General features: G+C 34.8%; 1 long non-coding RNA gene across 1 annotated transcript; it reads right to left on the bottom strand.

Moving 5' to 3' along the window:
• Positions 1-3693: 3693 nt before the first annotated feature.
• Positions 3694-4370, bottom strand: LOC124630487. The gene is made up of 2 exons (XR_006984434.1): positions 4213-4370; positions 3694-4123 (listed from the first exon to the last, which is right to left on the bottom strand). It is a non-coding gene; the product is annotated as an uncharacterized LOC124630487 (long non-coding RNA).
• Positions 4371-11524: the final 7154 nt, after the last annotated feature.

The raw sequence follows: 11524 nt of genomic DNA, 5'->3' as shown, positions 1-11524 counted from the left end.
AGAGGGAGAAGAAGCGACTGAGCGAGATTAATTTTTGTCGAAAAAGGCAGGAATTTCTGGAGACGTTTGAGTGACTGAAACGAGCAAAATACCCTTCTGCTTACTTCTGCAACGTGTGAACCCCAGGATAAATGACAGTCCATAATTACCCCCAAGTTCTTGACCGTAGAAGAGTATGGGATTGCAACGCTATCATATGAGACCGGTGGTGGAGAAGACAGCTTATTAAGGAAATATCTGCCACCAATAATGAGAGCTTGTGACTTGGCAGGATTGACTAGAAGCCCGAAATCCTTAGCCCATTGACTTATGTTTCTAAGATCATTATTGATGGCATCAATTGCTTTCGGTAGCTCTTCAAGTTTAAAGTGTTGATAAAGCTGCAAGTCATCTGCATAGAGATGGTAATGCGAAACTAGTGACTTAGTGATGGCGTTTATAAAAACGGAGAAAAGTAATGGAGAGAGAACGCCACCTTGAGGAACACCCGCAGCGAGTACAATACTATATAATACTATAGAATTCAGTATTTATATTTACAGAAATTCAATTACTCAAATTCAATAAACTACTTTGATAAATACCTAGGTCGTGCATGGGTGAAAAGTCATAGATTCTTAACATAGTGTCCTGAATATTTTTAATAGTCACCTTTATATTTTTTTCCATGTACATTTATTATTATCTATAACTTTAACTATACCTCTCTACTTTAACTACTTCATACATCCATGTTATGCTTTTGTTAAAAACATGTTTGAGCGCTCCAACCATTTATGTTAGTCTTAAAAAATATCTAAACCTACATTTCTTAGTAAGGGAATTATGTAAAAATTCTTTTAGACAAATATTGTTTTTCTTACTCCCTAATCCTTTAGATATGGATTGACTGCCTTCCTAATCTTGTATCTGATACCACTTGGTAAAACCCTCTAAATTAAGGCCAATTACCCCAATATTAACGCAAATAAGTTCCCCAAAACATGACGTATAGGGCATTAAGTTATATCTCATGATCTGGTGTACCCACTTGACATACTCTCGCAAACTCCCATATCATCAGACACGCTGCTTGTCAGTCCTGCTTATTTACATACTAGTTGTTTCTCGCAGTATTACTTGCGTTTAGAAGTATCGTAAGTTCGTACTTAATTGTCCAAATCGGCACATTTTAATGTCCTTGTTGTAAGCATCGAGTTAAAAAGACAGCTGTCCAAACGCCTGCTCTTCATTTAATATACCTTTTTGATAGCATCTTAAAACTAACAATATAAGAACTATGAATTGGGAGTTTCGTTCTTACTTCTGTCGCCTATCTATGTATATCCGAAAACTTTTAATTTACACCTACTATCTATCATCAAGGGTCTACATATCTCCATAGAAAATGTCACTTTTATTTGTCCATCAGTTTTTATCTGAACACTACAGACGAAAATCCTTACTTACAGATTTATTACTACATAATTGAAAGGATTGTCAAGCATCGAACACGTTGTACGGTCGAACGACAAATCGTGGTCATTTTGACATCGAAATGAGCCGATATCGACGGAATTAATATCAGATTGTCCATGGACGGTCAACAGAGAGCTTACTGATGATTTTAATATTGTATTACGATATTCATTTTCAGAATGATATTTGCGTATGTTTTTGTTTTTAACATCATGTGAAAGACATGTTTCAATCAATACTCATTATTAAATATATCATTTATTTGCGTATTTCTGGGATTGCAATGTCCTCGACTTTATTGAAGTGGTAGCGATACCTATTGATATTATGTGTTTCTAATACTATCTTCGAAACTAAATAAATACGCACCAAAATACAACACACAAATATTCTCTCAATAACGAACGAACTTGAGGCCAAAATCCTTAATAAACCCGAGTTTATATTTAGAAAACTATTTTTAAATCAGTCTGTCTTCCCCTTTGAAGACGCTGGGAGTACGGAGCAACTTCATCTATAACTCTGGTAAGTTCAAGCCAAAAAATCTCCCTAATAGCCCATTGTCCTGAACTTTCATCTTTAAGAGTGTACGTAAATTATAAGTTATACTAGCTACGCCTACTAAGTCAAAATTTGGAGCTGAAATTTTTATGAACGACTTTTTTGAGGCGTATTTGCTAAGTTTTTTAAGTAATTCTGTAAGACTGATTGAGATGAGATTTGGTGTGGAAGTATTTTGAATCTGGATTGATTGTATAAGATAATTTGGTCCTACTACGGTAATTAGTTTTCTCATAATACGAGGATAACCGCAGAAAGCTCTAGTGTTAAAGTAAAATTTGTAAGTAAACGTTGAATGGGTATTTTTGTTACTTTATCACGCAAAAACTACTGAAGAGATTTTGATGAAACCTGATGGTAATATAGCTTTTAGGTATAATATTATATTAACCTAAACTACTTTTTGCTGGAAGTAGTATCCTTTAATACACGAGCAAACCTGTGGGAAAAAGCCAGTTTCATCATACGAGAAATATGAAATGTATTCTATTCGTGTATTTATTTGCAGGTGATCATCATTTGTTTTTTTTTATTCGTTCAGACCCTATTGTCTGCGTTCTTAATTGATTTCTGTTTTTACAGGTCTGCTAGTACAATTGTACCTTCAGAATAAACACGGTTGTTGTGAATTCTTGTAGGATGACTGCTGTTTATCAATTTTGTTGATGAATTCATTTGGTTGTCTGTTATTTTTCTATGAAACATTTTTTAATGTTAGTATAATGAAAATTGTTTGACCTATTATTTTTATTATAACTTGATATAATGGTACATACCGTTCAGTATTTTTTTTGCCTGTCCTGATGAGAGCCATTTAAAAATATAAACTGTACATTATTTTAAAATGAACGAAATCTTATTATTCTTAGCTACTGCTTTATCTTGTACCAGTTTGACAGCTGGATCTGTTTCTGACCATTTACTCTTTTTATCGCTGGTCTTGTGTTATTAGCAATTCACAAAAATATCCTTTTGGTGTAGTCTTTGATAATCCTCATTTTGGATGCTGAAATGTCTGTAACAACATTAAAAAATCTCCAAGTTATAAATAGAAATAATCTATTTACCAAACAAGGACTTCGCCTAACTTATTTTGGGTTGTGTCCGAAAAATTGAGAAGGCAGCGCCATCTATAACGGAAGGGTTGAAGTGTGGGCTTGACGGAGACGTATCATATGATCACATTGATTGATACTTTTATTTCTACACTATTTTGGAAGACCTTGAGGAAGGAGTAATAGATTTGCTTTTTTCTTTTGGCTCCAGTGAGGGATTTGTATCTAAGGAACCGTTTGGGTTACTGATCAAGGATAAGTATTGCTTGCCACGGACTACACTTGAGATTCTTCTGAGTTTATTAACCCTTAGCTGGTATCGCCTTTTTTGGCAACACTACCGGTATCGTGGGTCAAATTTTACCCATACCAAAAAATCTGTTGCAGAACGTATTTTTTTTATTATTTGTATAAAATATGGTTAGTTATGAAATAAAAGAAGCATTTTTTACAAAATTATCTTGGTTTAATTTTAGAATATTAAAAAAATATTATTTTTTACACACATTTGTAACTAACCTAATTTTTTGGCACTTTCTGGTTAGTGTGAACTTAAAACATAAAAAAAAAATAGAAATGTATGAAAAACTTTAACTGAAAGATATGTATGGCACTTCTCATATCCTTATGATAACAAAAAAATAAATTACTTCTGAGATCAGCATAAAATAAAAAAAATGACAACCAAAATCAAAACGACTTTTTCCAAACTAACAAGATTAGTCTTTATACTTTCTGACAACTAGAACACTGAACATTTTGGAAGGAATGTGTCTTACAAATAATATGTAAACATTTAGAACATTTTAGAGAATGTTTTCGGTCATTTTTCCAATCGCATAGGTAGCATCGGGCCCTTTTCCGACTTGAAATTGAAGCTGCAGAAGAGGTCGATGCAACTGATTCTTCAAACTGGGACTGATAACTGAAAGTTGGTTTATATTTGGTGTCCTTTCCGATTTTCCGATTCCAAATCATCATTTGAGTCGTTCATCAATTCCTCGATTTGTCTATCGTTCAAAAAGCCCCCATTGTAGTAGAAATATTCACTAAAACAAAAAAAGTTACAAATTACGCTCAGTGAAAAAAGCTACTTACTTGGTGTCGTGGGTCAAACGTGACCCAGTCGGCTACTTACCTTTGCTTCTAAGATAGTTGCAGCGCTGCACATCCGCCCCCCCGCCGCAGCTAGCGACGCACTGAGAATACGTAGAAGCGCGCAGTCGTAGCATAAATATTAAAAGAATAATTACCGAAAATGTCCGCTTCTGGGTCGAATTTGACCCACAATACCTACTAAGGGTTAAACCATCATCGTTCATTTGCAGTCCTTTGACATATATTAGTACTCCCAAAAAATATCACTAGAGGTCATTTTGTTACTCAGTAAGTGTTGCAGACAACTGATAAGCATCTACTCCTTATTCTTAACTGTATTCACAAGCAACTGACCAACTGACCCACATTTTTGGCCAATACAAACAGAGCCCCTCAAGAATCAATGACACCCCTCCAAACAGCACAACTTCCCTACATTCAAATAGTTGGCCATAAAACATTTCTGCCACGTCAAATGTTTGACCAAACATCGGTTGGTGGGGAGTGTCTGGCTTCGCGCCAATATACATGAATCATCAGGCTGGGCACAAACCACCGGCGATTTGTCAGCATTACAGTAGGGAGGTGACACAAGGGATATATGAGAATGAAGTGTGGGGCATTTTTTGCTCGAGTCCCTAATTTTTGTTGCGTGATTAGTAATGGGGATAAAAAATCAATACGAGCTCGCATTTTTGCTGTTCCGTTTGATGGGTGGTTAATGATGTGTGTTAGTTTTTGTGTTTTTTTTTTTTATTTTGTGTGTATAGGTTTATTAGGCTAGAAAGAATTAAGCCAGATGGAGTAAGTGTATGGCCAGGAAGCATTCTTAGATATCAATGGATGGTGGAAGTCCGCAAAGGACTACATACGTGTTTTTGTGCTCGGAACTTAGTTGCAAGCCGCCATTAAGTTTGGCGACTACTTTACATAGTATGATTGAACATTTGAACCCCCTACATTTTTCATCATCATCTGTTTCTTTCTAATTCAATATCCAAATACGTCGTAAACTCAATAAGTTCGTCATTTCTAAAAGACTTACAAAGCCCATCTCTAGAGACATAATGGCGCGACTAGTCCCCGCCACGCATGTGCGATATGACAACTGTCGGAGTCTTTTTGCCCCGCCATATCTCGGGAACGTTTTTGCATTTGTCATTAACGTCCTTTTTTCAGGTGGCCCTAATGAATTTGGTTTTATTAGTTAATCGACTTTAACGAGATACGAAGTCTTTGAAGATGTTTGTGATTCTGCTTTTTAAGCATGTGTGGATATTTATGTTGATTTGTGATTTGTAAAGTCGTTTTTGTGCGAGTGTCTTTAAATTGTGTTCTCTTTATTTTTAGGGAGGATGATTATGACAGTATTTATTTAGGTAAATATGAATGTTACTTTTGCGTCCAATGTTTTTACGATTTTTAAATGAGATATTGAAAGAATCTGATAACAGTTTCTCCTTTTAATAAAGTGAAGATATAGTCTTTTTCTTCCTCCTGCGCTGTTCCCAGTTTTATTTGGGGTCGGTGAAGATATAGTGACTTACTGAATATTATTGTGCAATAACAATTCTTTTACCTATATCATAACTCTGTAAATGGAGAAGAATTGCTGCTATGTTACAATAGTTCTAAAGAATATGCAATAACAAATTAAGTAAGCTATAATAAATGCGTCGGTATTTATTCTCTAACACTCAGAGTTTCGTTACACTGACAATAAAATCAAAGCTCTGACTCACACTTCTTTATTTTCAGTTTAATGTTTGGCAAACAAACCGCAACAGCCCACCTGATTGAAAGTGCCGCCTTTTGGCACCTGCCGCTTCAAGGAAATTGACTATATGCCAACTTGACTAAAGGTGATATTTTGTATGTGATAACTGGAGACGAGATCATTGATCCGGTCATCAATAACAAGTAATAAATCAATTACAAAAGCATTTGTAGCCCCTTCTTGCGGAAACTTGACAATAATCTATACTATCTATACTAATATTATAAAGAGGAAAACTTTGTTTGTTTGGTTGTAATGGATAAACTCAAAAAATACTGGACCGATTTTAAATATTCTTTCACTATTAGAAAGCTATAGGTATTATCTGCGAGTAACATAGGCTATATTTTATCCCAGTGCGGGCAGTAGCTCCCACGGAACGCGGGTGAAACCGCGGGAAAACGGCTAGTTGCTTATACATTGGAATGATAATAAGAGCACAGGATGCGTGCAAAATTGCTGGCGGATTCTAATGTCGTCTAAAGAACCATCAACTCGAAAAAATATGTTGAAAAACTCTGATAACTTAAAATCATAGTCATAGAAGTACCAATCCATAAGCCTATACCGCTACTTGTTAAATCCCAGTCCATTTCATTTACCACAGAGGAAACCCCAACAGTTACCTAAGGGACATAATGAAATGATAATATTACCCTCAAACACTGACTAAATCACTTACTCCAACTAATTCTAGCTTCCTAGGCGTGCAAACGACTCTTTAGAACACTATGCGTATATCCCGTAATTGTTCAGTCAACCATTAAAGAGTAGTTGCTAAAACACCATCCGGCAATTAGTGTTAGGATTTATAAAGTTGGGTACTAGATGTTTGCTGCGCTCAAAATTGTATAAAATAATATAACTTATCACAGCCCTGAAAGTATGAATTGGACAATATGTTACTCTTTCACATAAAAACCTCCTTCACCTCTTTTCTCGACGGATTTCTGAAATTCCTTACAGTAAGTATATCTATTTCATATATCTCTACTTTTTATACGAATTTGGTTCCGTGATGCGGGGTCTTTCATCCTAAAACCTTTACCAAAAATCCAAGCTACCTCTATTTAAAATTTTAACCATTCGGTAGTTTAACCACGAAAGAGTAACAAACAAACTAAATCTCACATTACCTAGGACGCCTGTAGGACCAAAGGAAACTTTATAATAGTGAAGATAGCAATACGATGTGCCAATGTTTTAATAGCTGGAATTCTGTAGTTGAATGTACCGCGAAGTACTAAATGTATTATTGCTATAAGACTACTAAGAACGGAGCATATATAAAATGTTTAGAAATTATTCCTGTAGTGCTGGCAAACTATGGCATAGGTTTTATACCTTAAACGGTTCAATCCACAGTTTAAAATACCTAAGAAATTGGTTTATTACAAATACATTTCAGCTCCCTATTATTCACTTTTTAATGCAAGCCCTCGCTCACGGATGTGGGACTATAGCTGGATAAAAAATAGCCTTCCTCGATACTCAATAGACGAACTGTCCAAAATTAGTACATTTTAGCAGTGATCAGACATTCTCTTTAGCTTTATATAATTAGTTTGGGTATTCTTAGTTCATAGTTCACGTGTAGAAGATAACACAATACATATGTATTATATATTTTATTATTTTATGTTTCTAATGAATAAACTCAACAATGTGTTCGACATGCACAGGAATCAAACCCGTACAAAATATTGATTTCACATACAGCAAAAATTTTCTCGCAATATTTTCTTCATTTATTTATTTATTTATACTTTATGTACAAAATAGGTACATTGGCGGACTTAATGCCTCAAGGCATTCTCTACCAGTCAACCATCAGGTTAAAGGGAGAAAATAAATAGGTAGTACAAAAAAAAAAAAAAAAAGAGAAAGTCATGAATAGATATGAATAAAAACATATTACAATACATAAATACTTAATACATAATAATATATATATATATATATATATACATAAAAATAAAATCATTCAATATATCATTTCAATTTTTCCTTTTCAAAATATTGTTTTGCAAGCCCGTCGGTTCAATATTTAATGTTTTAAAACCTCGTTAACATATTTTGATGAAGTTACTTTAACTACGATAAATGCGGATCCGATCCATGCCTTTTTAATTAACAGTTGAAAAACAATTTCTGCTGTAAATGTGCCTTATACCGATGTGTATTTAATGTTTAAAATATTGTTTTATTAAAGCTGTATTTTGTATCTTAAGGCTAAAATAAACCTTCTTTGCCATTATATAGACTAAAAGTTTATTTATTTGCTTGAACTCAGGAATTAGGTACTGGTCATTTTGAACAGTATTTCAATTTGAAGTAGCTCATTCAGCGAGAAAGACTTTACAGTACTTATCGGCCGGGTGCATGAAAGAGTTTCTACGGGCCGCGGGCAGAACCACGGCCTGAAACTAGTTTGACTAAAGTATCAATCATCACATACGTACCAAGTAACATCACATAAATAAATATAAACATACCTAATCTCTCCTTTGCCTAGTCTACCTATTACAGCCAACTAAAAGTAAAACCAAGATTTTACACCCGACTGTACCAACGTTTGCCATTTCAAACCCTTTCTCTTTACAATCTCAACAAAGCTATTCAAAATTACGCTCGTGCAAGTGCAACACAAAAGTTCATTAACACAAGCAAAGGCTCACGCACACACACAAAGAAGCCACGAGCCGACACCGCGGGTGTGCAAATAAATGCAATTAGAATTCACTTGCGCCACGTGAGAAATATCTTTGAAGTTATGCGGGGGCGCAAGTTGGGAAAAAGTAGCGGAAAAAATAATTTTGAGGATACACGCTTACTTATTTGACCACATACTGTCAAAATCAGAGACATTTTATTTTAAACTAGTGATCCTCCGAGGAGACACACGCGTCCAAAAAAGTAGCCTACTTGTATCGAAAACAAGATGTTAATAAACGATCTATTTACTTATCCTTATTGCTAGCCGCTGCTGTAACTATCTGCCAGTGGGAGCTCTGTTAAAATTGGTCCAGCCATTTCAGAGATTAGTTGAAATCTGTGACTGAAACAGACAGACAAAAATTCAAAATGAATCTTGTGTTGCTGAATGGCTCACCAGAGTTTCAACCATCTTCAAAGCCTTAAAAGCTGCAATCAAACCAACCCAGAAACGTCTGAATATCAGCAATATCCTCTTGCTTTATCGAAGATATTTCCAAAATTGCATGCAAATTCAAAATGGTTGCTATCTACACTGTAAGGTTGGTTACCGAAAATGGCCGACTATGCCCGCTTTAATGGCTTTCCCATACACATTAGTTATTATGACTCAGTGGATTTTCTCTAAGCTGTGCGCTAGATACGGGAGAATTTATCATTTAGTACATACATACATGAAGCGTTTGTTAATATCTGGTAATATGTAGAAGTGAATTTCAGTGGTATTCTGTAGGCAATATACGCGACGTACCTAAAAAAAACTATTTTCTGAAACTATCTTAAAAACATAATTATCGGTTTTCAGGCCTTTCTCCGTATCAACGCATTCAACTGCCGCTTACACTTTTTTATACAGGAAGTATACTAGGAAGTACACAGGAAGTACACTCTCATCTAAGAAAAATCCTAAACCATTTCAGCCTAATAATCAAAATCCGGAACTGGCCCGCCAATTCGTAAACGCTCTTCAACATTTTTATAGGCCATTATATTAAGCCAGGCTATGAGAGACGCCTCATTGCTCCTGAAACATCCATTGCTTGTTAGATTCACTGAAAGATAACGTAGGCAAGGATTCTGAGGGCAATGGTCTTTGTAATGGTCTGTAATGGCGATCTTTTGTTTGTCTTATTAAGGCTCTCTTTGGATACGGGTTTATAGACGTTGCCTGTATGCGACTAGCGACAGTTATGCGTGACCGATGCATTTTTTTAAATTGATTAGTACTCGTCACCACTATCTCACCTGATGTTAAGCCGTTGTCATTATTCACAATATGTTAATATATAGGGTGATATAATTGTATATGTTATAGGTAAGTATCGCGTATGTCAAGAGCCACTCACAGCTGTCGCATGCCTCGGAAAAGATACTTTCATATCCTTATCTTGACTACATATTGTCGGATAGACCACACAACCGCTGGCGACATTGACCTGTGGCCTAAGTGTACCTTTATAGCCATCTTTTGTAAGAGGGCAGTAATTTCAGATAGATACAAACCATAAGGGCTTCAGTCTAGATAATTATACTCGTATTTTGCGAAGGAGGTCAGACAACGTAGGTTTCAACAAAATTACGGCGAAAACCAATAAAATAATATTATTGGAAATATTCGTAGTACTGTTAGTTAAATTTCAGGGTCGTTTGCCTCCAGAAGTTTCAGGAATTTATAATAAGTTTTGTTTTTAAATTAAACAACTATGTAGTTTATTGTTTGGTTGTTTTCGTTAGTAGCTTTAACTGGTTGCTACCTCAAAACAATAGATTCAAGGTACTTCTAAACAGTTATTTCAAATAACTTTTAAGGAATAATAAAGAATTGAAAAACATAGAACATTTTTACTAGCATTAAATTACGAGCACATTGCATACACAATCTCTCAAAAGAAAACTTAAGAATTTATTTGTCAAGTTCTGTAGGTCAAATTCTTACATAGATTTATATCTCCAACAAATCATATTTGTTTGCTATTCTAAAAAGACTTTTCAAAGCGTTTAATTTCAGTTCTAACCCTTTATTGCGTTATAATATTCCATGAAAAAAGAAAATAAGACTCAAACTATCTGAGAGTTTCTCAAAGCAATGTATTTTCATACATTTTTAGGTACTTACTTCACATATTGAGGGTTAAAAAAGAATCAAGAATATTCTTCTAAACATTATTCTTTGATAGATGGCTTTTATGGTTGGACGAACTTTGACAGAGGGACTCTTAGAGCATGGAACCAACTGGAACCGGCATGGGCACAATTCAGTATATCGTTACGCACGGACATGACGAAATCGACCAACATAAGCAAAAATTTAACGCACACATATACATATTTATATACACCTACATAGTAAGACAGGAACGTTTAGTAGAAACGAAGGTACGGCAATGTCTTCTTTAGTTGTTTCAATGCTCTAAGCAGGGTCTAGACGAATTAATGTTGGTATTTCTAGAATAAAAATACTATTATGATTTAAACTGCTTTATGTCTTAATTTTAAAAGCAATGTTTATAGTATGATAAAGTGGAATTGCTTTAATGGGCATATAAGCATTTGAATTGTATGTGGGAGAATTAAATTAGAATCTTTTATTGCGTTTTTTGTTAAAATTTATGGGGTTAAATATTGGGTTTTTTATGGTCTACTGATAAATTAAGTTCTGTTTTTTGATGCCAGACACAGTTTAATTAAGAATAGGTATATTATTTTTACTACTGGATGCGAGCAGCCGAAAATCGATCTCAGTGGCGTGCACTTGGAGAGGCCTATGTCCAGCAGTGGACTGCTATAGGCTGATGATGATGATGATAATTTTTACTACTCTCGAAGACATAAAAATAACTACAAAGGTAAAAATAAATAG

The sequence above is a fragment of the Helicoverpa zea genome, chromosome 5, assembly GCF_022581195.2.
Source record: "Helicoverpa zea isolate HzStark_Cry1AcR chromosome 5, ilHelZeax1.1, whole genome shotgun sequence".
NCBI lineage: Eukaryota > Metazoa > Arthropoda > Insecta > Lepidoptera > Noctuidae > Helicoverpa > Helicoverpa zea.
This window is presented reverse-complemented; position numbering and strand designations above follow the sequence as displayed.